This window comes from Alligator sinensis, unplaced genomic scaffold (assembly GCF_000455745.1).
Source record: "Alligator sinensis unplaced genomic scaffold, ASM45574v1 scaffold400_1, whole genome shotgun sequence".
Taxonomy (NCBI): domain Eukaryota; kingdom Metazoa; phylum Chordata; order Crocodylia; family Alligatoridae; genus Alligator; species Alligator sinensis.
The window spans coordinates 4,293,090-4,320,337 of record NW_005841897.1 but is presented as its reverse complement, the minus strand read 5'-3'; the positions used below and the strand labels follow the sequence as shown (position 1 = coordinate 4,320,337).

Here is a 27,248-nt window from a genome sequence, read left to right as displayed (position 1 = left end):
ACAACATAACAATACAAGTTAAAATTGACAGTGATAATAAAAACAGATAGAGAGAAATCAACTAAGAGTTCCCACTTGGTTAGTAACTTATTGATAGTCTCTCACTTAGAAACACGTCAAGTTGATTCAGCAAAGTCAGGCATCCCCGATTTACGCTGTCAGAAAGAGAATTGGAGGAGGACTCTCAGTCAGGATCTGGTCTTCGTTCACACAGGGAATAAGAGAGATCCAAGGGAATGGAACAGCAATGACTCTTCTGTTCTGTCCTTCCTGAGGGTTACTTAGCGTGCGTGTTCTTTTATATCCTGTTTATGCTAATTTTTTAGTGTTATAGCTATTCATAATGTTACTCTATAGCTGTTATCCTATGGGGTTAAAAGGTGTTAGAAATCATTACAATAAGTTACTGCCCAAGCTTGGGTTTACTCAATAAGCAAATCACACTACATTACTTTGGGGTCTGAGATTAACATGTTTTTACTTAAGTTCATTTTACTGTCTCTAAGCAGAAAAAGATTATAAAATTAGCTAAGTCTGTGGTTATATCCTTTAGCTCTGCTTTATTAAAGTCATGCTGTTTCAAGATTAATATAAAAGTTATATATAATTCTTGTGGGTTATACTCCAGACAGACAAAAAACTGTTTTATAAGTTCTATTTCAGATATCTTCAAAAAGCATTTTCTTTTGTTATAACTGCTTATTAACCTTTTCTGGTTCTGGCTATCACAGGGTAGGAGGCAGCCCAGCTAGGCTGCTTCTCCAACCCCCATGCTAGATCGTGCCGGGAGTGGGAGGCAGCCCAGCTCAGCGTGATCTAGCATGGGGGTCAGGGAAGCATGGGCTGCCTTGCCACCCCCTACCGGATCTTGTGCTGGGGACGGGAAGTCAGCCCAGCTAGACTGACTTCCCATCCACAGCCTATGGTCGAAATGTTTTGACTTTTGAAATGTTTCAACCAGCCTTGTTTTGTTTCAAGGCTATTTTGAGGGGGTTTGTTTTGTTTTGATTTTGCTGTTTTGACCTCAAAATTGGTTGAAACAGTGTCAAAATGAAACAGCTGATGAAATTTCGCACAGCCCTACTGGGAAGGAACTGTGTGTTTAGATTCCTCCTAGGTGAGAATTTAGCAGGGTCTATGCTGAATAGCAGTGGGGTTTTCCATAGGGTGGCCATTATAGAAGACAGTCTGGTTGTCCTCTATTGATATGAAACCCGACGCCTTTCTGAGGGGAAAAATATCATCCCCAGCTTATAATATTATCCACTCTTTAAGAGAAAAATAGAGGACATAAAGGCTTCAGGTTTTGTATCAATAGAGAACCGAGGAAAGAGCAGCAGAAAACTGAAATGTCTTCTATGATGGCCACCTTAGTTTTCCATGATTTTACCGTGAAGGGTCACTCAGCCCTGGAACATGGTGATCCACATACCATATGGAAAGTTTGGTGCTGGTGGTTTGCTCAGGGACCCAACAGAACCATGCGAAGTGAAGGTGCAGGATAAAGCCTGTTATGTGTTCACCCCTCTTTCCCATCCATAAGGTGCTCAGGAGGCCTGCGCGAAGTGGCTAGTATTCGCTTCGGATTCAGCCAATTCAGGCAACAGTGATTCGATTCAGTGATTTGAATCACTGTCCTGATTCGATTCAGCCGAATCTGATTCAGAGATTCAGCAGCAGTCGAATCTCCTACTCTCCAAGTCAGCCAGGGCAGGCCCATCCCCCGCCCCACCCCAGTTTGCAGCACTTGGGGGGGGGAAAAGCCCTGGTACCGCAGGTGCTGCCGGGCCGGGGGGGGGGGGTGATCCCCGCTGCCCCCCATGCTGCATGGGGAGCTCTGCATGAGCCCTCAAACCCCCTCGTCCCCCCCCCTCCGCTTCTCAAGCCCCCTCACAGGTGCCCTGCAAGGGCCAGCTCCAGCCCTTTAAGAAAAAAAAAACCTGAAGAAACCCCAGGACTCACCACTGCTGCCAGTGGGGGCGGTCCCCCCGGCCCCCCTGCTGCAGCCACCAGGGACTGCCCAAATCATCAAAGCTCTCTGAATCTTTGCTGAAGATTCGGAGAGCTTTGAATTAATTCGGACGTTTAAATTGGTCCCCTGATTTGAATCTCATCTCAATCGAATCACCATCCAAAGCTTCACACAGCCCTAGTTCTCAGCTGTTTGGAGGACTTTAGTCAAAGGCCTAGTCATTGCCTACATCCAGTGATGGGGGGAAAGTGATAGTTTTGCTGGCACATGGACCTCTAAGTTAATGGGAGAGGCTGACTGAGTTCCCTGGGCTATGTGGTTGTTGAGCACCCATAGGTTATAGTCCTCAAAGGCATCAACATGTATGGAGACTGATCAATGGCTCCTTGTGATCTTCCTCCCAATGCTGAATTAGAATGGATGCCCTTTCCACCCAAGGGAACATCTACCTCAATGGTCAGCTGCTATAACAGGCTCTTGCTGATGTTGCCAATTAGATGTGATGGAGGCATCTCCCTCTCAACACTGGATGGACCTTTGTCAAACTATTTAACGAGCAGTCTCTCCTTCAGTAGGTCACCTTAGTATCTGTGACTAAGCATTTTGAGATGACAAAAACCCAGATAATAATGCCAGGAAGCAAGAGACGGGGAATCGGAAAAGCTCTACCTCCTTCACATCATTTAGAAAGATGCCATCTTTGACACAGCATTCACGAGAAACAAGAATGGAAGGAAACTTTGTGGTGTGCTTGGTGTAACCACTCATGTCTGAAGAAGTAACGGGAGATTGATCAAAATGGGTAACCTGGATTGTACCTAGAGCAAGACAAAGAAATGAACTGAATGCCCCTGAGCAGCTTGTAAAGCCCTCATATACATATATGATGATAAGTACCTAATTAAATGGGTGGGCTTGATCGGCTATTACATTCACAGAATATACTGTGTAAGGTGGGGTGGGCAAAATGCGGCCCGGGGGCCATTCTATCTGGCCTGCGGGGCCCCTAAAAAAATGTAGAAAATTAATATTAATCTGCCCTAGGATGCCTGTCACGCAGCCCTCGATGGCTTGCCAAAACTCAGTAAGAAGCCCTCTGTCCAAAATAATTGCCCGCCCCTGGTGTAAGACATTACCCTGGGCTTTGTCCTAGTGAAGGAGCCTGGAAAGCACGGAAGGCTTCTCAGTTTATTGGAAAACCTGGCATAGAAAAGCCTGGTGATGTCAGAGGGCGGTTGGCTGTGGGAAGCAGGAAAGGTGTAGATGGGAGAACAAATGATATAGTAGATATGTTAAAAGATAAACTGTTAGCCTCAGTGCATTGTGGGTAACCTGCCATTACAAAGGGAGGACAGTTATATATGCTTCAGTAGAAAGGCTTGAAGCAGGTATGGTAATGGAGGGAATAAATGAAAGGGATGATGTTTGCGGAGGAAAAGTATATGAAACAATAACCAGTTGGCACGGTTGGTTAAACACTGAGTGGGAAGCTGTGGTCTGTAAGTATGAAAGCTGTTTACTTTCTATATCCTCTGGCACCACAGATATTATGGTCATTATTTGACAGAGCCATAATATCAGCAACTACTGTAGTGGTGCTTCTGACCATGACAGAGCCTTGAAAATGGCTCGCTGCCACGCTCTCTGACTTTCTGTGAGTGTTTCTGGATACTGAGATGGGTGAAAGTGCAAGCAAAGAAGATGACGAACAGATCTGAACCTGCTTCACCTCTTGAGTTCATTTGGTTTTATGCCAGTGTAGACCTACTGAAACCAGGGCAGTTTCCCCTCCTGTACAATATAGCAAGTGAGAGGAGAATCAGATTCACTGATTCTCCTGTTTGAATGGCTGGAAGTTGTGCAGTCATTTGTGATGAACCAGGATCCTGGTTTTCCCTGATTAAAAAAAAAAAAAAAAAAAAAAATTCTCCGATAAAAGCCCCAAACTCTGTGATTAAAATGAAAGGTCCCTCACTCCCCTCCCATAGCTCCCACCCCCGCCCAGTCCTGCTGGTGCCCCTCAGCCCCAACAGCCCCCAGCCCTGATAGTGCTCCCTACTCTTTTCCCCCCCACCCCCAACTGGTGCCCCTTGCCCCTGTTCCCCCAGCCCTGCCAGAGGGGCCCCCAGTTGCGAGGGCTATAGGGCCAGGGACACAGGTCCACAGCCCCCTGTCACTGGCAAAAGGCGGTGGTTGCTGCAGCTGAGCAGAGCCCGGCTCCCCTCCTGATGCCTGCCTGCTGTGGGCTCAGGTGCAGGGCATGGACTGACTCCCCACCGTGCATGCTCCCAGAGGCAGGGGGGACCCATTCCTCCCAGAGATGCGTCCACAGCCCAGCGGGTGCAACCCGGCACTGCAGGGCACAGCGCGGCTGCGCAAGAAAACTACCTGCTGCTGCAATCTCCATGCTGTCCTGGTGATGCATCCCCTGCGCATGTGGCAGTGGCAGCAGTGGCACAGGGTTGTGCCCCTCACTGCTGCCGCACATGCAGGGGACATGTCACCAGGGCAGTGCATAGCTTGCAGCAGCAAGCAGCTTTCCTGTGCGGCTGCGCCGTGCCCTGTAGTGCCAGATCGCACCCACTGGGCTGTGGAGGCCTTGGGGCAGGACAGCAGGGTGGAAGCCTGAGTGCACAGCTTGCACCTGCCCCTTGCACAGATCTGGGGGCACAGGTCCCCCCTGCCCGCCTGGGAATGTGTGCAGTGGCGGGGAGCAGGCCTCGCCCTCCTGCCCCTCAAACAAGCCTCTCGCCTCCTCCCCTGGGGTCCTGTGGCTGTGCATTGTGGCCCTAGGCCCCAAGCCCTATGCACTCCCCTGCTGGGCAGCAGCCCCAGCCTCAGCCCTACCCGACTCCCTCCCTATGGGGGCCTTAATTCCCCACCCCCTCGCCCCCCACTTACCTGCAGGAGCTGCTCTCCAGGCTGCCTGGCAGCCATGTGTATGTACATGCATGTGGCACCCCTTGCCTGACCACCCTCCTGCTCCCCCCAGCCCCCTGCACTGGAACTCTTTGCAAAACTGCAAAGTCTGTGGGCTTTTCTGCTAAAATGGGAAATCTGCATTTTCCTCTGGTAAAGAGGAATAATCCGTATTTTTCTCCGTTTTTCCATGGGAAACAGAAAATCTGGATCCCTGGTGATGAAAACAGGATTCATGGCTCTTGTTGTGCGACAAGGATTTGAAAAGCTTTTCTTGGCATGGGATTGAAAGGAATCTACTGATGTCCATAATTAACCCATTGTTATTTGACCATTCAGAGAGATGCAAACACGACTCTATTTGGCACAGATGAATCCTCATGGCCTCAGATCAGCCTCTTTAATTCCAATACAGTATGGGCAAATACGTTAGACAATTTTTGTTCTGAATGAACAAATGCTGCCGTGTCCCTGGGCTGATTCCAGATTTGTCAGTGGAGCTAGATCTGGACGTTTGTTATGGCTCCTGGCAAACGCTGATCTTTTTTTCTTGCTGTTTCTTATCCCAGCTAATGACAATAATAGTCTTCTGCCATGTCTTAAGGTGCTTTTGAAATGCAAAGTCCAACGGTGTGTTTCAGGTATGTCAAAAAGGAACATTTTAGCCCTCTTTAAATTAACTGTTTCTTTAAACAGCATTTTGCTGTTTTTAAATGTTTTCAGTTTCCTCAGCCAAAACGCTTTGCCAGATTTGACTGAAATTGGCCAACAGTTTTATTCCCATAGAAACTACATTTTTTGGTGAATTCACTGTTTGTTAAAAATAATTCATCCAGCTCCAGTCCATATGGCCTTGTGCATTAGTTTAACTATAATGATTTTAAATCCCTCCCTTAATTAAACCACTGCAGCTTTCCCATGTATTCAGCATCTTCATTCCCCCTTATAGCTTTTCTTTTATGTTTTCTATGTAATTATAATGTGTCTTGGTTTGTGAAGAGGAAAAATCAAATTAAAAATACATAGAGATGCTATCAATAAAAATGTAGGGGCAGATCTTCAGCCAATGTGAATCATCCTATTTCTATTACCTGTGGGGTTGTTTTAGGAGGCAGATATAACCTGCAACCCATTATGCACCACCATCTGGTCTCAGCCCTAGCTTACTTGGAAGCAGGGGACAGAAACTTAAAGGAAGCTTTGACAAAAAATGTCTTGAAACCCTACATACAGCATGCAGAGCCAGAACATCAGCTGGTGTACATCAGCTCTGTTGATCTCTATGGACTGATTACAATGGATATCAGCTGAGCATCTGGCTGTTCCCGCCTTCCTATATGGAAAAGTGGAGGGAGATGGTGAGTGAGGTCATAAGGCCTACCACTGATCCCGGGGCATGTACTGCTGTCTGTTTGCTATCAGTGCCGCTTACATAGTCCCTCTTACCAGCGCTCCTCTCGGGCTTGAGGAATCTGTGCTCCGAATTCCCCAGAGGTAAGGCAGTACTTTGTTCCCATTGTACAGATGAGGGTAGAGGCACAGAGGAGGTAAGTGACTTGCAGAAGCATGAGGTAAAGCGGACTTGAACCAAAGGATCTTGAGTTGCAGGCTAAAATACTCTAGCCACTGGACATCCTGCCTGTCACCACAAAGTGTGGTGACTGAGAGTTACTCTATGCTGTTTAGAAAATAGCTCTTGTTTGTACTTTCCCAGAAACTTCATTTACCTGTGGGAAGAGAGAGCCTTTTGAGCCTAATTCCCCTTTTGCTTAAGCTGGTGTAAATCAGGAGTAGCTGCCCTTTTCATGAACAGAGCTACATTGGTGTAACAGTAAAATACAAATATCTGGTGCTCTGCCTAGCACAAGATTATGTGATGTGCGCTGTACACCCGCTCAAAGTAGAGTGATAAGGATCGTTTCCTGCATTAGAAAAGAATAAGGACAGAGGTGGTAAGGTCAGGGCAACTTTTCCTCATCTGGAATCAAAATATATTTAGAGAAATCTGCTAATGCTGAGTGTAACCTATGGTGGCTTGAGACATCTGGTTCTCCACTGACCTTACTTCTGGTACTGCCATTTGTACCAGTGCGGCATGTAAAAAAGGAAAGAAACAGCCTACATCTTTCTTTTTTGAGAAAAAAACAGCCACCTCTATTTGTATTCATTTTCTACTGCTGTTCCCACTCTGTGCAAGCATGGACGGTATCTCTTGAGATGGAAGGAGATGTGACAATTTACAGGTGAAGGTATCTAATATAACTGAGCCAAAACAAGATATTAGGTGGCACTCACACCTGCAGCTGGGTTATCCAGAGTTGTCCTTTAGGAAGCTCCGAATCTCATTCCGACCTTGGCATCTTTGAGCCAAACTAAACTATAGCAATGACAAAGAAGAACCAAAGCACCTGCTGCATTAAACATGTCAGTGTTACATCATAACAGCCTACACCCCTGCAACATAGTAACAGGAGAATTCAGCATTGGGGGTGTCCCGGAGCCTCTGGAAACTTGAGCCCCAGTTTTGCAGTAGGCTTCGCTGTAGCTCTGCATGGGTGCAGAAAAACGTAGTATTGAATCTGACTGCAGAATCAGGGCTTATGGTAGGAACCTCGCAGCAGAGGACTGTTTTGCTTCTCTTATCTTCAAGCATGTTTGGACCCAGATTTAGAGATACAAGGAAGGGAAAAAATAACCCAAAAAAGCAGCATGTAGTTTCTACTGAAATCTATTTTTTCTCCTTCTTTTTAATCTTGTATTGCATCTTACATGATGCAGGTGTGACATTGAGACTTAATCTTAAAGGGTGATATAAGTGTGTTTCCCAGCATGAATTCAACCATTTATCAATGGCATCTTAAAAGTACTGTGCAGGAAAGCAGCATGGAGATGAGAACCAGCTGGAATTGGCTATTATCAGAGACAAGATCCTAGACTAGATGGAGCAGTGGTTGGACCCAGTATGGCATTTCCTGTAACATAACAGAGGGGGTGTGTGTGCGTGCGTGCGTGCACGTGTGTGTACAGAGCTGGCCATAGGTGTGGGCAACGGGGGCAATAGGCTCTTCCTTTCCATTATGTGGAGCCTCTATTCAGGGACTGTCAGGGTAAAATTCCTTATTCCCCCATTAAGAGGGCAGCTACTTACCGCTTTCACCATCCAAGGCAAAGCACCATTCCAAATCCTGAATCTCCCCAATCATCCCCAGGTGTTTTTGTTCTCTTCTTCTGATTGCAAAGTCCTTTCAGCTTTGAGCCCCACCCTCCCAGTACACAGAATTTAACAGGGGTCACATGGCAATTGAGCTGCCTTTGTAAAGAGGGCTGACCTTTAAAAATGATGTTTATATGTAAAGAATATGTTTGTTGCAAAGCCCAGCAGAAGACGCAAGAGGGCAATGTTACCTTGAGAATCTTTTTCTGCTGTAGGCAGAGAAAATAAATGACCAACTTCCAGACATGAAATGAAGTTCTCCTGTCACAGTTAGATCCTGCTTTCCCTTGAAATCTCCCATTGTCTCCAGCTGAAGCAGAGTCCAGCCCCTAAGGGTCTTCTGACATAGGAAACCAGAAGCTATTGATAAGTATCTCTGAATGGGCAAGCAGTGTGTTTTTTCTGAAGGCTTTACCTGGGGGCTAGAGAGAGAGGCAGGAGGTGATGATATGGCAGAGGGCAGTGAAAGCCAATGGATACCTAAAACAGCAGGTGTTCCCACAAGCCAGGAAATGAAGAGGAGGGATCCAGGGACCAGAGAGGGGGCAAGTTTCCTTCTGCTTTTAGGTGTGCACTGTGCTGCATGCTGTGACTTTAATCCTCGAGGTTCGGGGCACTGCCTCCCTTCCCTTCAGGGAGGTGCCTGGCCACTGGGTGCAGAGGGCCTGCAGTTCCCCAGCACCCGCTCCAGCCTGCAGCAGCACTTCGGCAGTAAGGGGTTCTCCTGCCCAGCGGGTGCCCTTGTTGCAGCATACAGCTCTAAGGTCTGAAAGGAGGCAGTTGGTACCTCTTGCCTACACTGTGCCCATGCTGAACAAGGCCTCTTCACCTGGAAGCCTATCATCCAGCCAGGCCTCCGTAATAGGATGCGTCTTGGTGCTTTGCCCTATCTAGTGCTGAATGCCTCAAGTGACAAGGCTCCTTGCCTTTCCTTAGGAAATGCCTACAGCCTCCTAGACCTGACCATGAGGCAGCATTCCTGGTTTTTCTGTCTACCAATCCCTGTTTTAAACCTCTGCCCATTGCTTGGAGTGAGGTGCTCTTCAAAGACTCCCTGGCCCTCCTAGAGTCCTACAGTTTCTTAGCTCTGTAATGCATGAACAAGTCCGCCCGAGCTATATATGTTACATTTATTTGCAAAGTTATAGAGCAGGGGTAGGCAAAATGCAGCTCGTGGGCCGGATGCGGCCTGCCCAGCCATTCTATCCGGCCCACGGGACCCCTAAAAAATTTAGAAATTTAATATTAATCTGCCCTGGGCTGTCATGCGGCCCTTGACAGCTTGCCAAAACTCAGTAAGCAGCCCTCTGGCCAAAATAATTGCCCACCCCTGTTATAGAGTTTGAGGGTCCTGTCATAAGCAAAGACCCCATTGTGCTAGGAGCTCTACCAATACAGAACAAAGTCTCTGCCCATCCTGCTTACAATTTAAGTACTTCTCTTTGTGCACTAGTTTGGCATTAAAGGGTTGCAGACCAGTATTGCTGATGCCACACTGCCTAAGCCAATGAACTATCCATGCCAACTCTTCAAAGGATATACAGTATACTGTTTGCATTATCATGCAATGATCTATAGGTGGTGTGCACGTGTGTGACATGCGCATCGATATGCATTGAGAACTCTACTTTGACAGAGAAGCTTTTGCTTAATAGAAACTACCAAAAGGAGTGGGGAAAGGGTAAGAGGCATTTACCGCCACTAAGAAGTATTATGGTATCTATGTGTGAAATGAAAATAAGTGGGGTGTGGGGTAGCATAAGGAAAGCAGAGACTTGGGTGGTTGGTAACATGAAGATCGTGGTCCTGACTTTCCTCTAGGGCTTATTTATCTTGTGGTGAACACAACAAAATGTGAGGGCCTCTGACAGAGGAAGGAGCTCTGTGGAGAAACCTCAGCCCTCCACCACTTCATCTCAGCTGCCTCTATCATCCCATCAGCTCCTGCCAAGGTCAGTGCTGGCCTCAGAGACTGTGTGGCCTGGTGCCAAGGGGGAGCATGGTCTGGTGGGCTGAGGGGTGCACCTGCCCTGCCGCCTACCTCACCTGGCTGTGTGTAGCTCCAGGAATGTGAGGGGCAGAGGCCTTAGGGAGGGAATGGAGCAACTCCCCTTGTTCATTACATCCCAAACCACTTGCCTTCCTGGTGCTGATGAAAGGAGAGTCAGGCTTGTCTAAACAGCTGCTAAATCACCCTGTTCCCCACGTGGTGATTTATGCTCTGCAAGGGAGGCACTTATTAAATTCCAGCCTGCTGCCCCATTGCAGGAGGTGAAGAACCAGGCAGTGCCTCTCCAACGTATCCATTACCCGGCATGCCTGGCACAGGCCTGCCCCGGCCCTGGCAGCTTTGTTTTCTGCCCCCTGAATTCTTCCTTTGATCTGTGTGACCCAAAAGAGACTGTTCCCTAGCACCACTGGCAAACCCCAAGTGGCTTGGGGACAGGAGGGGAAATGCAGTCTGGGTAAGCACCCCAACGCCATGCATGCCCCTCAAAATCTCTGGGATGATTTACTGAATCCACCCAGAGGAGCCTTCCTCGGGTCTTTGGCTGTGCTCAGCACCCAGCCTGGCCAGAAACCAGGAGGGGAGAGCCTAGCATTTGAACATCAAAGGTGAGTCTGTTCCTGTTCAGGGAAGGGATCTACATTATCCCCTGTGCACTAGAGCTGGCTGAGCCTGGGCTGTTCTCCAAATGCTGTCAAGGCAATCCCACAGGAATTAAATCAGTGCTTTGGGATTTTCTAGACAGGACTAAGTCTCTGTGTGTGCATTTCCTTCTAAACCTGCATCATCACCCTGCCTCACTAACAATCTTGGCTCCAGCCATTGCTTGGTTGGTTACAGAAGATCCACAGCTCTAAGCACCTTAGGTTTCTGCAGACATGCAGGACGCCTGCTGCGATGCACTCCACTTCCTGTGCATCAGAGCAGATTCAATTAATTGAGTTGGGCTAATTTAGCATGCTCTAGCAGCCTCAGCGTCTCCATCTTCAAAATGGTGGTAGGGGTGTTTGAACTAAATCTCATTGCACAAGCTTTAGTTAAAGAGCCCCCACTGCCATTTTGAAGTGTGGGAGGCTGAATACATGAGACGCTGCGGGCACTGTAATTAGATCAGCTCCTGGGAGCTGCTCTCATTAAAGCACCCCCCCCCCCCCCCGTGAGCATGTATAAAGATACCCCTTTGCAACAGTTCAACTGCTGTCCACAATAGGGCACCAATTTAACTAAATAGATTTAACTGAAAAACATATTCTGTGTAAGGCAGACTATAGAACAGCCAAGGAGTTGCTCTATCTTGAGCCATTGATGTACAGTCTCTGAGGACTGTTGGTTTGCTCTGCCCCACCAGTGTGCCCATATGCTTGGGTTGCAGGTGGTGACTGGCACAGGAACCAGCTAAGGATCTGTCCTGGTTGGGATAATCTTTGGCTGTCCCAGTACAGCTGGAATCCAGCCCCTTTCAGCTGAGCAGTCCAAAGAGATGGGATTGCTTTAAGGAATCCAGCCCATTGATGTATGTAGGGGCAAAGGGCCTTCAGCCCCTTAGCTAAGTCTAGCCTGTGGATTGCAAGCAATAAAGAGCCCTGCTGTGAAAATACAGAGTGCCCTGTGGCAACTACAATCTGTGGCCTCCAAAGCCCCACTGTTTTCCCCCTTCTAGACACAGGACCATCCTATATGCTCCTCAGTGCAGCACGATCAGACCATCCATTCTGGAAGGTGTCACTTTGGGCTGCCAAGGGAGCTCTCCATGCCTGATGCCTGCACTGCTTGGGTTATCTGTGAGCAAGGCCAACGTTGACTCAACCCTGTCTCCTGTGTGCCTGCAGAGCTGGCAGGCACCACATAAAGGCAGCACTGTGACTCAGGAACCACTTGCTGGCTGCCCTTCTCTTTGGCTTCACTGTTCCTCCCCTGTGCCCTGGCACCAGGTGGTCTTTTGACCCCTGGCGGCAGCAGCATGATGAGTCAAGTCTGAAATTACAGGTTTGAAGAGAGGCCGCCAGGCGCCTGGCTGGATAAGTCATCTCTGTGCTCAGAGCCCACATGACACAATGCACTACAAATTACTGCAGACTAAATATATGTTCGGGACGTGTCGAAAGTTGGCAGTGCAGCCGGCTGCGATAGCCAGCTTTGAGGGGAGAGGGGAATGGCTAGATTCCTTTCCCCTCACGTTACACTAGCAAGAAGCCTGGGCTCCACTGGCAGACTAAGTGGGAAAGACTGAGCCCCCCAGCCACGCTGCATAGCAGCAGCACCAGTCTAATTGTTAGAGCCCAGGATGTGACCTGGGTAGGGCAGGAGAGGGACATTTTACCCCTCTCTGCTTGCTGCTTCTTCTGAAACATCTGGTGCTGGCTGCCAGAGGCAGGAAACTAGTCTTTATGGACCTGGGCTATGATCCAGACCATGCTCCTGTCTCCTATCTGATTTACATCACCCTCGTGTTGGCAGGAGTTTACTTCTCACCCATTACAAACCTCTTATAAAGGGGCAGTGTCAAGTTAAAAATCAGCGTCTTCATCCGCATCACTGTCCTTCCATTATTACAGAGGAAAGCGAAAGAGTGCTGTAAAACCAAATTGCTCGTTTACTTTATTGGCACTTCACTTGCTTTGCTCAGTGAAATGAGGCTGATCGCTTTTGCTTTCTCTTTAGGTGTATTTTTTCTTTCTGGCACTCACATAAAAGGCCCCAGACAGCACCAGTGCAAGCTGCTTTAAGAGGCGTCCCAGAAGGGACGCAAATTCTCATAGCAAGTGCTGCATTGTTAGTAATTGAAACTTTGTGCCACAAATTATGACACAATGTGACCAAGCCTAAAGAAGGCTGAGAAGTGCAACGCAACAGTGCTTTGAAATCCCAAGCTCTTGCCACTGGGCAGTGGGGCCAGGCCAGCTGCCATGTGATATAAAGCAAAATGAATCTGAAGCAGCAGTGAAATACTGCAGCATCCTGGGCACTCATGTCAAGCTAAGTGGGTTATGTCACAACTCACTCCCACTGCATGCAGTAGGATGAGACCTGAAATATGTGCCTCCATCTCCCCTCCTGAGCACCACAGTTGTCAGGTAGGGGCTGCAGCAGCTTGGCTCCTCTCATGAGCCACACGCTCTGCTTGTTTTTCTATCCGCCTAGACACAAAATGCTTGATGTCAAAGCTCCCCAGCAATAGGGGCCTGCAGCTGATTGGCTTTGTCCTTACCCTGCAGGCATGGGCAATGTGACTGGCAGCAGGCTTTATTTTAGCACTCCAGGGTTATATTTGCTCCTCAGATTTGGCTGTGAGCACCCTGCAATAGCATTTTGCAGCTGGCCTTTGATTACCAGGTGTTCATGTACTCTGCGAAGGGGGTGGATCAGAATACCGCTCCATCTGAATCATCAAGAGGCACTGAATCTACAGTGATGACAGCAATATGGATAGCGAGATGAGACAGGCAGCATGTCCTTTGCTCAGTGCGCAGGTGGCAGTCGCATGGAATAGCTGAGGCTGCAGCTGCACAGATGGCATTTAACCGTATGTTTAGCTCATTGCAGGGCAGCTGGTGTAAGACAGCATTGGTTTATTGGAGCTGGAAAAGCCACGCTGAGTTGCATCTGCCTTGTATCTGCCTCTGTATTTCACCTGGCCTGGCCCCCAAGGTGACCCTGGTCTCTTAGGCTGTAGCCAGTTGGCCAACAATTTGTGAGAGGAGGGATGCCATGCCCCAAGGTTATTTCTGGGTGTTCCTAAGGGCATTGTCACCTTCAGTTGCTGCTATTACTCCCCAAGCCCCAAGTTGCCTCAAGAGAAAGGGCCTGACAGGCCAGACCAGCTGCAAAGCACAGCTGAGAAACAGTCCAGAAAAAAATGGGTGCCAGTCAGCTTGTAATTGGGTAGTGATCAGTCTGTTACTGGGAGAGACAAATCATAGCAAACAGCTTGGTGTAGGGTCTGCTGAGCATGCAGGTGATGCACACCAGCACAACGAATACAATCCAAATCCTGTTTCGGCCATCAGCTGGCTGGTTGTCCGTCTAGCTATAGATCAGTCTGCTTGCCCACCAGGGCTTGCCGAGTAATCTGCTGTAAACAATATTTCTTGCAGATGTTGGCATTTGTCCATTGCATAATTATTTATAATGATTTCTCTCTCTCTCTTGCATACACATGCTTTGAATTCCCTTTCCTAAGGAAGAAGGCTGTTTCCAAGGGAAATTAGTACCATTTGAGAAATGAATGTGTTTCTAGTAGCATAAATGATCAACATAAATCCCCGGGGGCCACATTTGCAACCAGGAACTCTGACCTCACCTGCTAGTTTTCTGCATTATGCCCAGGTTTCCATGAACACACACTCCAATCACACATGCAAAGCAGATTTTTGTGAGTGTCATTGGTGCAAACATTTGTGTGCACAATCCTCCGAGCACAAAGGGAGGCAGCGACTGAGGCAGGCTGCAAGCATGTCCAAAGACCTCTCCGAGGTCTACAAGAGAAACCATGTCTGTTTACCGGTGTGCAAAGCCTGAACCATTTCTCAACTCGGGTCCTTCTCTGCACCCTCTGTTTGCTGCCCACCAGATTGCTCTGCTGTGCATCAGCAGGGGTTTCTTTGCACATGCTGACATTGTGGTTCATTTTATTACTAACCAGCAAGGTGCAGAGCAGACAGGATTTCCTGTCATCAAGACCTACAGCAAGAGCTGGTCAAAATATTTCCACCTCAAACTTTTTCAGTAAAAATATGGTTATTTGACAGCAAGGGCAATCTTCACTTGGGTTAAAAATTTCCAAGTTATTTCTCTGAAAAGTTGGAAACCAAAAGAGATTGGGTTTTTTTGGTTTTTTGTTTTTACCCACAAGCAGCTTTCAACCACCGGCATTTTCCTTTTGTTTTTGTTCTGTTTTCCGCAAAAAACAGGAAACACTCCCTGGGGAATTACAGAAAAAAGGAAATTATTTTCAAAATAAGCTGCCTTTTCCAATGGCCTCTTTATTCTGGCCACCAGGACACCTGCAATGGGCTGGGTGGGCAAACTGAGCTCCCAGAAGTAGTGAGGTAAATAAATAGGAGTGATTTCAATAGAGTCCATCTAGAATCTAGATTGACACCAACAAGAGCAGAGGTTGTCCAGTGGTTCTCATTCACTGGCTCAGATGAAGGACAGGAGAAAAGCTGGCAGAAGTGGAGAATAGTGGTTGTACCAGAACTGAAGAAGCAATTGCCAAGGAAACGGTAAAAGGCTAATTAGCCATTGGAGGCTGAGCTCAAACCCCTCTGGCAGGTCTGCCCATGCCCATGATGCTTTCTGCTGAACAGGAAGCTTGAGGTTACTGTAGTACCTTGCTGTTCATCTGCTTGCTCTTCCCTGTAGATTCCCTTTCTCAGTCCTGGGCCCTCCATCCTGGACCCGGCTCCATAATAAAACTCCACTCACTCCTCAGCTCTTCCTTGACCTCAGTTAGCACCATGATGTTGCAGCCCTCCCCACTGCCCTGAAGCTGGCCCATGGCAAGTCGTGCTTGACCCCCTCCACTGCCACCTGCATCCTGCTGCTGACTGGCCTGGGGGGTGGATATCTGCTTGGAGAGAGACCTGGAGAAGTGGGGAGTGTTGCTGACAGAGAGAAATGGGGTAGGTGTAGTGTGCAGGAATCAAATGATTTCCCTTTAAGCAATTAGGGAGGTCCACTATAGGGCTTGCAAACTATTAAAGGGATACTACATCATTCCTATATAGTATATGCTTATAGACAGCAAAGATGCAACTGTGGAACTGACTTTTCTAAGCTATCCAGCAGCTAGAGCATCTGTCCCTTCCACCTATGAAAACCCAGGGCAAGTCCTAAAGAGACCTACAGAATTGAAGGATGCTGTAGACCTTTTTTTTTTTTTTTTTTATTTATATATATGTTGTAAAAAACCTATGGCCACCCACGTCCACATAGGTAAATTTACTGCATTAGGCAGAGGATCCCTTATATGTGCTGTGTTGTTTTGAAGGGCTGTCTCAGGGACACGAAGCAGTGTTGCTGTGTCTGTGCAGTGCACAGGGGCAGGCTGTTGAATGTTATCACTCAGCAGGGACCATCTTGGAGCTAACTAGTAACAAATGCCCCCTTGGCTATTAACAGTTTAGCAGGACACACCATTGAGAAGTCCATTTGCATCCAACAGAAGGCAGCCCTTGGTGCCCAGGACACACAGTTGAGAGTTCTCTACATTTACACCCAGGCATTCAAATGTGCCTAAGGGTTAAAGCCATAGTTTCATTTTTTCCTCTTGGGTTTTGCTCCCTTATGTAGGTGCTGATGAGTTTGCTCCATTTTATTTCCTCTTGCTAATCAAAATTAAGTGAGCGCACAAAAGGCCAGAGGAGAGAGGGGTTACGGGATTAGGGATTTGGTCTTTGAACTACCACGTGGCAAGAGATGGAGGCATGTATTATTAAAATGATCTTGATGGGAACTGGCAGCTACACACATGGCCTTTGCATTCTATCCCCTCCAATGTGTTTGTGAGCACTCGTGGCTTCTTAGCATGAATGTACTCTTCTTCGAAATTATACGTATTGATGTATCCTCATCTGTTATTTGCCAAGATGCTCTTGTGGCCAAGAGGTGTTTATGCCTCAGTGCATAGAGCATGGGTTGGCAGCAAGAAGCTGGCCATGGTCTTGGGTACCATGTAACCATTGAGGAGGGATTACTGTGCTGCTACAATACGTGGTTTCTGGGTGTGGGTTCCACCGCCTTCTAGTGTATGGAATCAGAACTAACCACCTGTGACGTACAGCCTACGCTGCTACAGGCTGAGTGATTCTCCTCAAGTTCCAGGGTGCATGTGCTGTTTTTTTAATATCATGTGATAGCTTTTTGTTTGCCTGGGCACCGCCTGTAGCCATAATGCCTAAATCTCTCTCAATACTTAGATGCTGGACTATGTGGAGTCAATGATATAGGCTCAATGTCTAAAAATCAAACCTGTGGTACAATGATTTTAATTACCAGGGTTTCTCCAAAATATAAAGGCCTGGGATTGCTGCCAAGAGTACTGCATGCCATAGTTACACCATTGCTGTCAGCTAAACAAGCCACATACCTGTGGTTTGGGGGACAACGTCACAGGCCTGGTAATGCCACACCACCTGGACCCTCTGGCCATATGTTTGGGGTCCACCACACTAGATCCATGTTGTGTTAAGATTACATCAGTGTGAGTAGCAGCACCGTCTTTTCCCTGAGACTTAGTGAGAACTCCTGGACATGTGATCTCTTTTTCCTACCCGTTTACCGAGGTGGGGCTTTCCAGCACAGCTGCCCCAGGACCAGTGCTCACCCTCCCTGGTTTCCCACCGCCTGAAGTACTCCCTTTCGTAGATCTAGAGCTCTGTGAGCACTCAGGCTTCATGGCTCATCTCTCAGAGAAACATGATGATGGAAGCAAAAAGGGAGGTTTTACAGATGTCTCTAAACCAATCGTTCTTTACTTTAGCTAGCCCAAGAAATGCACAAATCTAAAGAGAAAAATATCACTGCCACCCACATTTCTCTGCCTCAGTTTCCTCATTTTTACATGTCCTCAGTCCAAAATCCCATTTTCTGCACATGGCTGCTTCTCCAGAACATGGATTATCTTTCTTTTTGTGCCCACTTTGCCAGTTTCCCTAAGATCAGCCTCATCAGTTGGCTGCAATCTGCCACATTCCCCCTTCCCATAGTTCAGACTGGAAATAACTGGTTTGCTCTTGGCCATCTCTTTGTCCAAGAATTCTCCATTTGAATGGATATTCTTCCAAATGTACTGATTCCCCTTTGCTAGCCCAGTGCAAGGTGAAAAAAGCAATCCCGTTATCCCCTATTGTCAACGTCCGCATCCCTTTGATGCAAGGATGACAGTCTCCTGGTAGATAGGGAAGCCATCACTGAGTCCAGAGATGACTGAGGAGGCCACTCCAAGATCTGCATCTTCTACAGGTTTTAGCAAATTGTGGAGACAAAAGACATCATAAAAGAAGCTTTGCTTTCTAAGTGTCCTTTGCAGTCTGACACAGATGCGCATAGTGGGAGACTTCGGTAGCTGTACCTTGCTCCCTCATTTCTTCGCACTGAGCAAAATGCACAGCTGCTTACTTGAGCCATCTTGGGCCTCTCCCACCTGGCCTAATAGGGTGCCTATAGACATGCTTGTTTGCGTTCCAGTTAGAATATGTTGGAGCAGACTTGATTAATCAAGTCTGCTCCGTGTTCTAATTGGAACGCTCCAGCGTCGTCTCACCTTCATGTGTAAATGGCTGCGGGGGCACTTTATCTGAGCCTTGTGGAAAGAACTTTACATAAAGCATCCCACGGCCAGTTTGAAATACGCAGAGACTTAATAAATGTGATGGTGAGCCATTTTAAGCAAGCGGCTGTCCAGGTTCTGCTCTAATTAAAACACCTCGCTCCCCGGACCCCCTAGTGCGGGTATAGGCAGCCCTAGTGACTTGACATTCAACAGATAATCTGGGTGGGCAATGTTGGTTTTTGGGCCAGCCACTAGAGGGCAAGACAGTAACAATAACTTGAGCAGGGTTTAATTCATCTGCGTGCAGGGAAATAATCACATGAGCAGCCCCCACTGTACCGACAATCCAAGCCTGCAATAGCAGCAGGGGCTGCAGGTCATGTTGGAGGTGCACTGGAAGAGCAGCATGTAGGGTGCCCACTGGCACCATCATAATCCTTTTCTCCCTATTGAGGCAGCCAGAATTTAACCCCAACCCCTTTGAAAATAGTGCTTATAAAGTGTATCCAACGCCAGAAAGAGAGCAGATTTGGACCAGAGAGGGGTAGGTTCTCAAACAGAGCCACTGACATTGCTAGGTGACCCAGTACTTCAGAGCCCTCTTCCTTGGAGAGGAGGTAAGAGCAGGGTCTTTCTATGCTCTGCCTCTTGCTGGGGGTGAGTATTTGTCCCCTGGGTTCTTTCTAGCCTGGAGCACTGTGCATACCCTCTCTGAAGCCCTTGTGTAATAGGAGCCCTGGAGTCTATCTGACATCCATCTCAGGAGCTCTGTGGATGATATCTTTATTTTTCCCTTCTCCTTCAAGCCAGCCTCAGCTCAGAAGCAGATGAGGAGTGTGGAGGAGGGGATGAAGATGGAGAAGGAATTTCACACCGCTACATTCACACAGCTGCTGGCACCAGCAAGTTTCTCCTGAAACCGCTCCAGACTCTGAAGTCATTTTTCCAGTTGTGCTCCAGCAAGAGCCCAAGGGCTCTTCCTGTAGCCCAGAAAACCAAACAGCCATCAGGAGCCTTGGGGGCTACCTGGTTTCTTGGAGGAAATGAACTGGTACTCCAAGGGGTCATAGTGACAACATAGTATGTCTTGATCTCTTGTATCTCTCAGGCATTTGCTGCCCCACACTTCCTGTGGCTAACAACCCATTCTGACATGTGAAAGTTTGACCAGACCCAACATCCATGCAGATCTTGGACTCAAAAGGCTGTCGACAAGGCTACCGCTTAGCACAGGTTGTGTTGGAAATCCTGTAGCGCAGACTCTTGCAGTCGAGCCCTTCTCCTATTTTCTGCTGAGCATCCACTAGTGAGCAGCAGCTTTCTGTTAATGAGCTCGGACTGGCTGACTTTCTCCTAGTGTGAATCCCCCGAGCCAGCCATTCTGTCAGAACCTTAACTGGAAGAATTAAAGCTGGGAAAGGAGTTGAATTTGTACGATCTCTGTTCAAATGTCCATCTATTCTGAGATTTGGATCGGGGGAGTGCCTTACTCCATTACAGAGATGGAAATGGGCAGCCCCAGAAAGTCCTGGCAGGCATAGAGCATTTGTTTGGTGCCGAGCCATGGGTTCTGGCTCATCTCAGATAGGAACAGGTAGAGCTGGTGTCATTGGGTTGCCTGCTTGACATTTAATTACCCCATGTGCTACATTCTGCAATTAAATCCCAAAGGGAAAAAAATGGAGATCCAGTCTTACTTCCATGTGGTGACTCAAAGGGTCCTTGGGCCCTTTTCTTTCTTCACTCCTCACTCCTAGAAATTTTCTATTTGCAGGATATGAAACCATTTCATGAAGGAAGGTGTTATTAACCCCAGTTCCTATTTCCAAATAGGTCAGCTGAAGCACATAAAGTCTAAACAATTGAACCAACTGGATCAGGCACAGTCAGTGGCAGAGCTGGAAACAGCTCCCAGCTTTCCTTTGGTTGCCTTGTCTCTATTCATTAAGTAATGATACCTTTCTTCTTCCCTGTTAAGAGACAACCATGTCCTTGTTCTGCCAATGCAAATATTTTGGCAGTGCTGCCAGAGAACTTGCATCAGTTTTTGCAGCAGCAGAACAGGAGAATATTGTAGGCCTCACCAAAACTGTGGCTATTAGAAAAGAGAAATAAATGTTCTGAATCTGAGGGGATTGCCTAGCAGTGAGGCTGAGATCCTGATGTATCAAGAATCCAGAGGACAAACTGTTACGGAGCTGCCTCTGTCCTGCCCTGAACACTTCCTTTCAAGTTTTTGCCTACGTCCCCTTCTGAAGCAGAGGCATGAGCCAAATCATGCTGTTACCTGCTGAGCTTCAGTAAGTTTGATTCGGAGCTTAAATTACCACTTGGCTTGCCTCCTCCAAGCCGTGATTCATTTGAATTGATCAGTCTTTTGGGCTGGGCCTGCATTTGGGCATCACACTTTCATTTTATATCCTGCTCTGAAGTTTGAGAGAGCCCCTAAAAAGCACAGGCTCTTGTGTCTCCTTTGGATCGAGATAAGTTCTCTCTGCAGCACCCCTTGCATTGAATGAGGCATCCTGCTGGGCTGTTCCCGAGCTGCTTGTAGTCGGCTACCTGGGTAACCTTGGGCTCAGCAGGTGCTGGAGTCAGTAGACGGTGTGCACAGGATCTCACCTGCAGTGGAGCCAGCTTGCTGTTGTTTGGGGTTGGACTAGTTGTGACCTCCTGAGGTCCCTTCCAACCCTATTTTTTATGATTCCATGTCAGTGAGGCAAAGGGTTTGTGTGACATCGTCCTGGAAAAACTTCACTCTGTACAAGTGTCCTCTCCAGGGTAGAAGGCTGGGGGTTTTAGGGTTACTGTGACATAAATCATTTAGGCTGGAATAGCAGCTGTGGATCAGCCTGTGTCCCCCATGCAGACACCTGGGGAAGATCCCTCACCCAGTTTGTTCCTGTGGAAATCACCATCACCCAGCTGGGTTATTCAGATTAGCTATTGTGGAGGTGAGGTATGAGGCTCAGATCCTGCACTCCATGGAGCTATTTTAGGTGTGAAATTGGCCTGTTATACTTTTTTCAGTTCATTGGCCCTGTTCCCCCACTAAGCTCCATGTGAATGGTCTCCTGCCACAGGAAGGATCCCACAAGTGCAGGGATCCAAAGCCCCATTGCTACATTCAGGACCTCATTTGAAATTTTAAAGCCTCCAGGGCCCAGGTGGGTAACGTACTGCCTCTGGGAGTGTCCTTAGCAGCAGGGACTGAACGAAGAACCCTTGACTGTAATGAGCATTTAGTGTCTGAACTGAAAAATCTTCCTGGGTTCCTTGAGCCAGTAGCAGACTCTTACAGACAGCCTCATGGTGTAGGTCTGGGCTGCAGGGTTCGACACCATCCCTTGGACAGTATAAGGTGGGGGTAGGGACTCCTAGCTTTGTTGTGAACCAGCTGCTTTGCTTAACCTCTCAGTGCCTCAGTTCCCCCACCTGTGAAATGAAATTATTGGGGCTTCCCCTGCTGCTGACTGGTGGCTCCACTTTACTCCGGCCATATGGAAGCAGTGTGTATTGTTGCTCACTGTACGAGAGCTTGATGTTTCCCAGAAATCGATTCTGTTTGTCCTGGTTGCTTTAAACGCAGAGTTGAGCCATGGCTGGCCTGCAGGCTGGAAGCTGAGAGGGGAGAAATAACAGGACCCCAAAGCTCTGCTCCTCTCTGCCTGGACCAGGACTGCTGAGGCAGCAGCACACGCAGCTCCAGCAGCCCAGTGCCAGGATGCAGAAATCTCTCCTTCCAGCTTTTCCATTTCACGTGCCAAGTATCCAGTCTTTCAGCCTGCTATAAATTGTCCATAATTCTGTAATTGTGTCGGTAGTGATTACACTCAGGCTCTCGTTGAACCACTTTCTGTGGTTTCCCAATCCACATTTTCTGCACATCCGCCTCCCCCCACCCCCTGCTCTTTTCCAATAGCCTGCTCCCCTCCTGCAGTTACCAGCTGAGTTTATGGCTCCTGCTCAGCAGCTCCCAGCAGAGGCAGACAGAAAGTGGGCTCTCTGTAGGTCTGTATCCCCACCATTCCCTTACTAGCCAGTAGAGGGGACAGTGCATCTCACTCCCACTTCTCACGCATGCAAACACATAAAGCACATGTGTGTCAAGAGTACACATCTAGGAACAACCCATGAGACTCAAGGCAATCACTTTGGAAAATCTTAGTCACGCTGCCCTGTTTGGACTGTGGCCGAAACTCCAATGGCAACCAATGGGACCGCAAAAGGAAGTTAGGGCAGATATGGAAATTGGAAATAGAACTGCTATCAGTGATCCTAAGCCAGGCCTCTCTCCTGTGGAAGCTATTTCTCTTCCCCCATGTTTATTTTGTTTTGTGTCAGGATGTTCATGGCAGACATGCATTTCTGATTCACAAGCAGCAAGTTAAAGTAACTCCGTTCTGTGAATGGAGCAATCTTCTAATGATTGATTATAAGGTAAATGACTGCTCAATATGTTCATTTCTTGGAGGGGCACTGGGCCTTCATATGGTATGTCTTGAAGGCTATAGATGTGGCTATTCTTCATTTGGATCTCTCCTCCCCACCCACATGAACAGGCATTTCAGGGCCTTTTACTACTTCACCTTCACCTCCTAACCTTGTCATACCTCCTTTTTTATTTTCATTGTAGTGCAAACTTCAGCTTTAGATTTAGGCAAGAAAACTGTCTCTTCTCAGTCCCCAGGACAGGCCACCTGACATAGCCTGTGCCTGAGCAGACATGACCTTGATGGATGATAAAACTGTCTTGAGTAATTGGCTGCTCTTCCAGGCTCGCCACAAAGATGGCAAAAGTCAAGAGGATGGACTGGTGACTGGAGTGGGGCATTTACTTCAAGAAGGTCTCTCTATGGGCCGTCAGTGTTGCATTGTCAAATGGAGATGCAGGAGGCAGGGCACACACTACTAATTTATGGATATCCTGGCATTATGCACTTGACACTGCAGTGAGCCTTGCTGTTGCCATATCAACATCATCCTAAGTGAATCAGAGGGCATGAAACAAGCAGGGGGTCATTGAAAATGGCTTCAGCTCAGCACACAAGGTTGCCTCTTGTATCTGAGCATGGCAATGTGGTGTGCAGGAGACTGGATTATCTGTGTTCTCCCATCACAAGGGACACCTGCTTTAAGTCTTGTCCAGTTACTGGGAAAGAGAGGGGGTGGTACAGAAATGGCATTGTACAAAGTGCAGCCATTGTAGTCTGTGATCCACATGGATTCATGTGACCGTACTGAAGATGTGTGTGTGTGTGTGTGGGTGGAGGAGTGCATGTTCACACATGTTTTGCTTTGACTTTGAGGTATAGTTAAACCTGAAAATACAAAGCAAAACTCAGTCAACACACTGCCACCACAATCTCCTTGTTTTTGTTTAATATGCCTCAAATCTGACACTCTCTTTCAAGACACTTGCTGCAACTCCTTCGGAGTGGAAATAATTCAATCTCCCCCCCCCAGACTCTGGGGAAGCTCTGTCCCAGTTGGTAACCCCCTTGCATTTCAATCAGGGGTTTCTTTCTGCTCTACACAAAGAAATGAGCTAGGTCTAGCATTCCCATAAGGGGGTTTATCTGTGTCCCATCTCTAGCTTGGACAGGAAACCTCCAATCTCCCCCTTTGCTGAAAAGGGCTGACACTTTAAGCAAGGCTTTTTTGCAGCCCTGATCTACCAAATCCCGGAGCCAGGCCAGCCTAGCCACGAGCACTTATACACCTTGAATCAGGATTGTCCCAGCTCTCATCCCCCATAGAGATCAGAACTTTTTCCCCTAAGAAAAGCATCCTAAGCCATCCTGATGGCAGTGCCCTGCCAAGGAAGGGGCAGGACTATCCTCTCCATTGCCCTGAAATTGGTGGGAGTGAGGTGCCCAAAACCCTTTGAGGGTCTGGAGCTGTATCTTGTTCACAATCATTCAGGTAGAACAGAAAGCTGAATGCAGGCCTTGCTCATAGCCTTCACCACCATGTCATTGGCGGGTTAAATTGCTCTTCTGCATTTTTGACTGCCTTGTCTTCAGAGGAGGCTTTGCCCCCCATCATCTCACACCCACTCTAATAAGTCTGCTAGGCCTCATTGTCCCATTGCACATGCCCCAGTTAGCTAGCTTTGTTAGGTGTGAGAGAGTGCAGGATGATGTTGTGTACACACCCCTGATGCTGCAGCAAAAGGTTTTATTGCCAGACATTTTGCTCAGCAGCTCCCAAGTGATGGAGCAATGAGTGAGTAATGCAGGCAGCTGAGCCCCTGGGATCTCACCATCCTGAATGATGCACATGGCACAGGCTGGGAAGAGAAGTACTTCTGATGGCTCCTTCTAGCTCTGAGAGCGACTCCCTCTTAGACTTCTAGCAAGTCTCTGTGCCTCGGTTGCGCCCCCCCTCTGCAAAATGTGGGGTCACGAGATCCTTAGCTCCTGGAGTGCTGTAGAGGTCAATGCCCCAGTACGAGTCCAATATAAAACACTGTGTTATTGCTATGGTCAAAGGAGGGAAGAGAGGAGCCCAAGCACTTGTGCTGTTTGCTTGCTTGGGGAGGTCATATAGGAGGCAGGAAGGGTCCTGTGGTACTAGAACTTGATAATCCTCTCCCTGAGGGGGAGCTACATGGCAAGCAGGACTTGAGGCTCTGCTCCTCAGCAAGGCAGGTATCAGATCTCTCAGCGCTGCCTGCCCTCCTTCCCTAGCAGATTCCCCTTCTGTGTGCAAACAACACAGTGTGCACACAGCAGGGAATGCAAGGCTGTGAGCAAACACAGCCTCTGTGATCTCCCAGCAATGAGGAAACCAGCTGGATTTTATTGCAGCCTGTAACAAATGGGTTCTGCCAGCCTGATTTCCCTGCCTGGACCCTTTCTGCTGACTCAGTGTGTCCTCCCTGTTGGACTTGCCATCAAAGTACACAGGATGAGTCAGCTCTCTGCTGCACATACATCAGCACCAAGGCTGCCCCTCTGCGCTTGCCAGCGAGATCACGAGCTCACAGCAGCCAGAAGAGCCGGGTCTCTGCCAAAGCCATGAGGTCTCCACCCTGTTGGTTCCATTCCCTCTCCCTCCCCTATGAATACAAAGGCTTTGTTTGACTTAAATTTTCTGGGGCTTCACTAGTGTATCTCTCTCCCCTGCCAATGGCTGGGTGGCACCATTCACCTACCGTTTGCCTTGGCAGCCTCCCGCCCTCCTCCCTCCCCCTACTGCTCCGTTCATTCAGACAGCTCAACAGGGAAGCGTGCTGGATGGAAAAGTTGACGTGCTCCCTCCAGCTGCGCAGCCACGGAAGAGCAATTGTGCAAGAGCACGGAGCTGGGAGGATCAGATGTAAAGCAAACACAGTGCTGGAGAGGTAGAGGCGGATGATTTATAGCCCTGTCAGATGAGTTTCCACCTTTAAATCAATCAGGAATATTGCTCTCCAAGAAAAGAGCACAAGGCTTGATTTGCCACTAGCTGCTAGATCTATGCACTTCTAGGCCGGGCCCTGCTTCTCCTCTCCCTCACTGACCCGCCATGATTGTCCAGCTTCTAGCTTCCCCCATCCCCTTCTCCCAGCCTGGTGGCAGAGACTTCAGTCTCATGGATCTGGGTGCTGCCCTTCTACGTGCTTCTCAATGAGCCCTGCCTCACCTTCTTCTACCTTGTTGCAGCATCTCCTGCCTTCTCTCCTGGCTACAGATGGCCTCATTTATCCTCTTCCTGGACTCCATAACAATCTTGATCAGGACCGTTCAGTGCAGTGCCATCAAGTCAAGCTGGTGGAATGAGTCAAGCAAGAAAGAGTCATTGCCCCCATTTTACAGGTGGGGAAACCGAGGCTTAGAGCAGTGAAATGATTTTCCCAGAGCCATGCAACAAATTGGTGGTAGAGGCAGGATTGTTACAGCTCAGGAGCCCTAATGACTTGCCCATATTTAATCCATTAGACCATGCTTTCTTCCTGGCCCCTTCCCTTCCCTTTTAACTCCTTACTCACTATAAGACGTGCTGATCAGCTTTGTTGCCTCCCACAGCTCCTGCGCCAGCTTGAGCCCCTGACCTGGCTCTAGTTCACCTCCCCAGCTCCCCTGCGTGACTGGTAGTGCCTGTCTCACTCTCCTTGCCTCGTGACATGGTGTTTAGTTTGTGAGATTCTCTATCTCCTTGCAGGACCCCTACAGGCTGTAAAACATGCTTGCAGGGAGGAGGCTACTGAGAGAGAGACGGCAAACACCACTGTACGAAGGCGGCGCCTTTCATGCTGCTCTGCCACACCACTAGATGAGCCAGTTGCATAGATGCACACCAGAGGCCAGGCCCAGGCAGAGGCTAGGATCGGAGACTGCCTCAAGGTGGGCACAGCCCCATATGGGCTGTGGGGCTTGTGGATCTGCCAGTATCCAGCACCTCTGTGACTGTGGCCCTTGACTTTGCGTTCACTGTGGGTTGGGCCTCATTCTGGACTCCTCAGGATAGACCCCATCTTAATCTGCCTCCAGAGGCTCGTGGCAGGTCAGGAACAAAGCACATTGCTAGAGCTGGCAGGGCACTGGGCTCAGACCTGTGTGGGGCTGCTGATTATGGCTGAAGTGGAGGAGCAGGTCTGTGAGTGGGGGAAAGGGACAGGACTGGGACTGCTGGAGATGCAGCAGGCTGCAGGGTCAGGGGGTGGGAGGAGCAGGCTGGAAATGGGGTGCAGGGCTGGAACGACAGGGGTGTTGCAGGCCAGCATGGAGGTGTTTTGGCAGGGCTGCATGTAGGGCGAGGCTGCGCAGTGCTTGCCTGCGCCATGTCTGGATCCAGGCAGCGTCTAGAATCCGGCACTTTCAGGAACAATAAATTCTCTCACTAATCTTACAAAACAGAAAAGAGCTATAAATGA

The 27,248-nt window shown here is 48.4% G+C and overlaps 2 long non-coding RNA genes across 2 annotated transcripts; one reads left to right on the top strand and one right to left on the bottom strand.

Moving 5' to 3' along the window:
• LOC112549341 lies at positions 1–26,470 on the bottom strand. Its single transcript, XR_003092746.1, has 3 exons — positions 26,364–26,470; positions 26,018–26,142; positions 1–365 (listed from the first exon to the last, which is right to left on the bottom strand). It is a non-coding gene; the product is annotated as an uncharacterized LOC112549341 (long non-coding RNA).
• LOC112549340 lies at positions 6,178–19,845 on the top strand. Its single transcript, XR_003092745.1, has 3 exons — positions 6,178–6,385; positions 9,927–10,057; positions 19,195–19,845. It is a non-coding gene; the product is annotated as an uncharacterized LOC112549340 (long non-coding RNA).
• Positions 26,471–27,248: the final 778 nt, after the last annotated feature.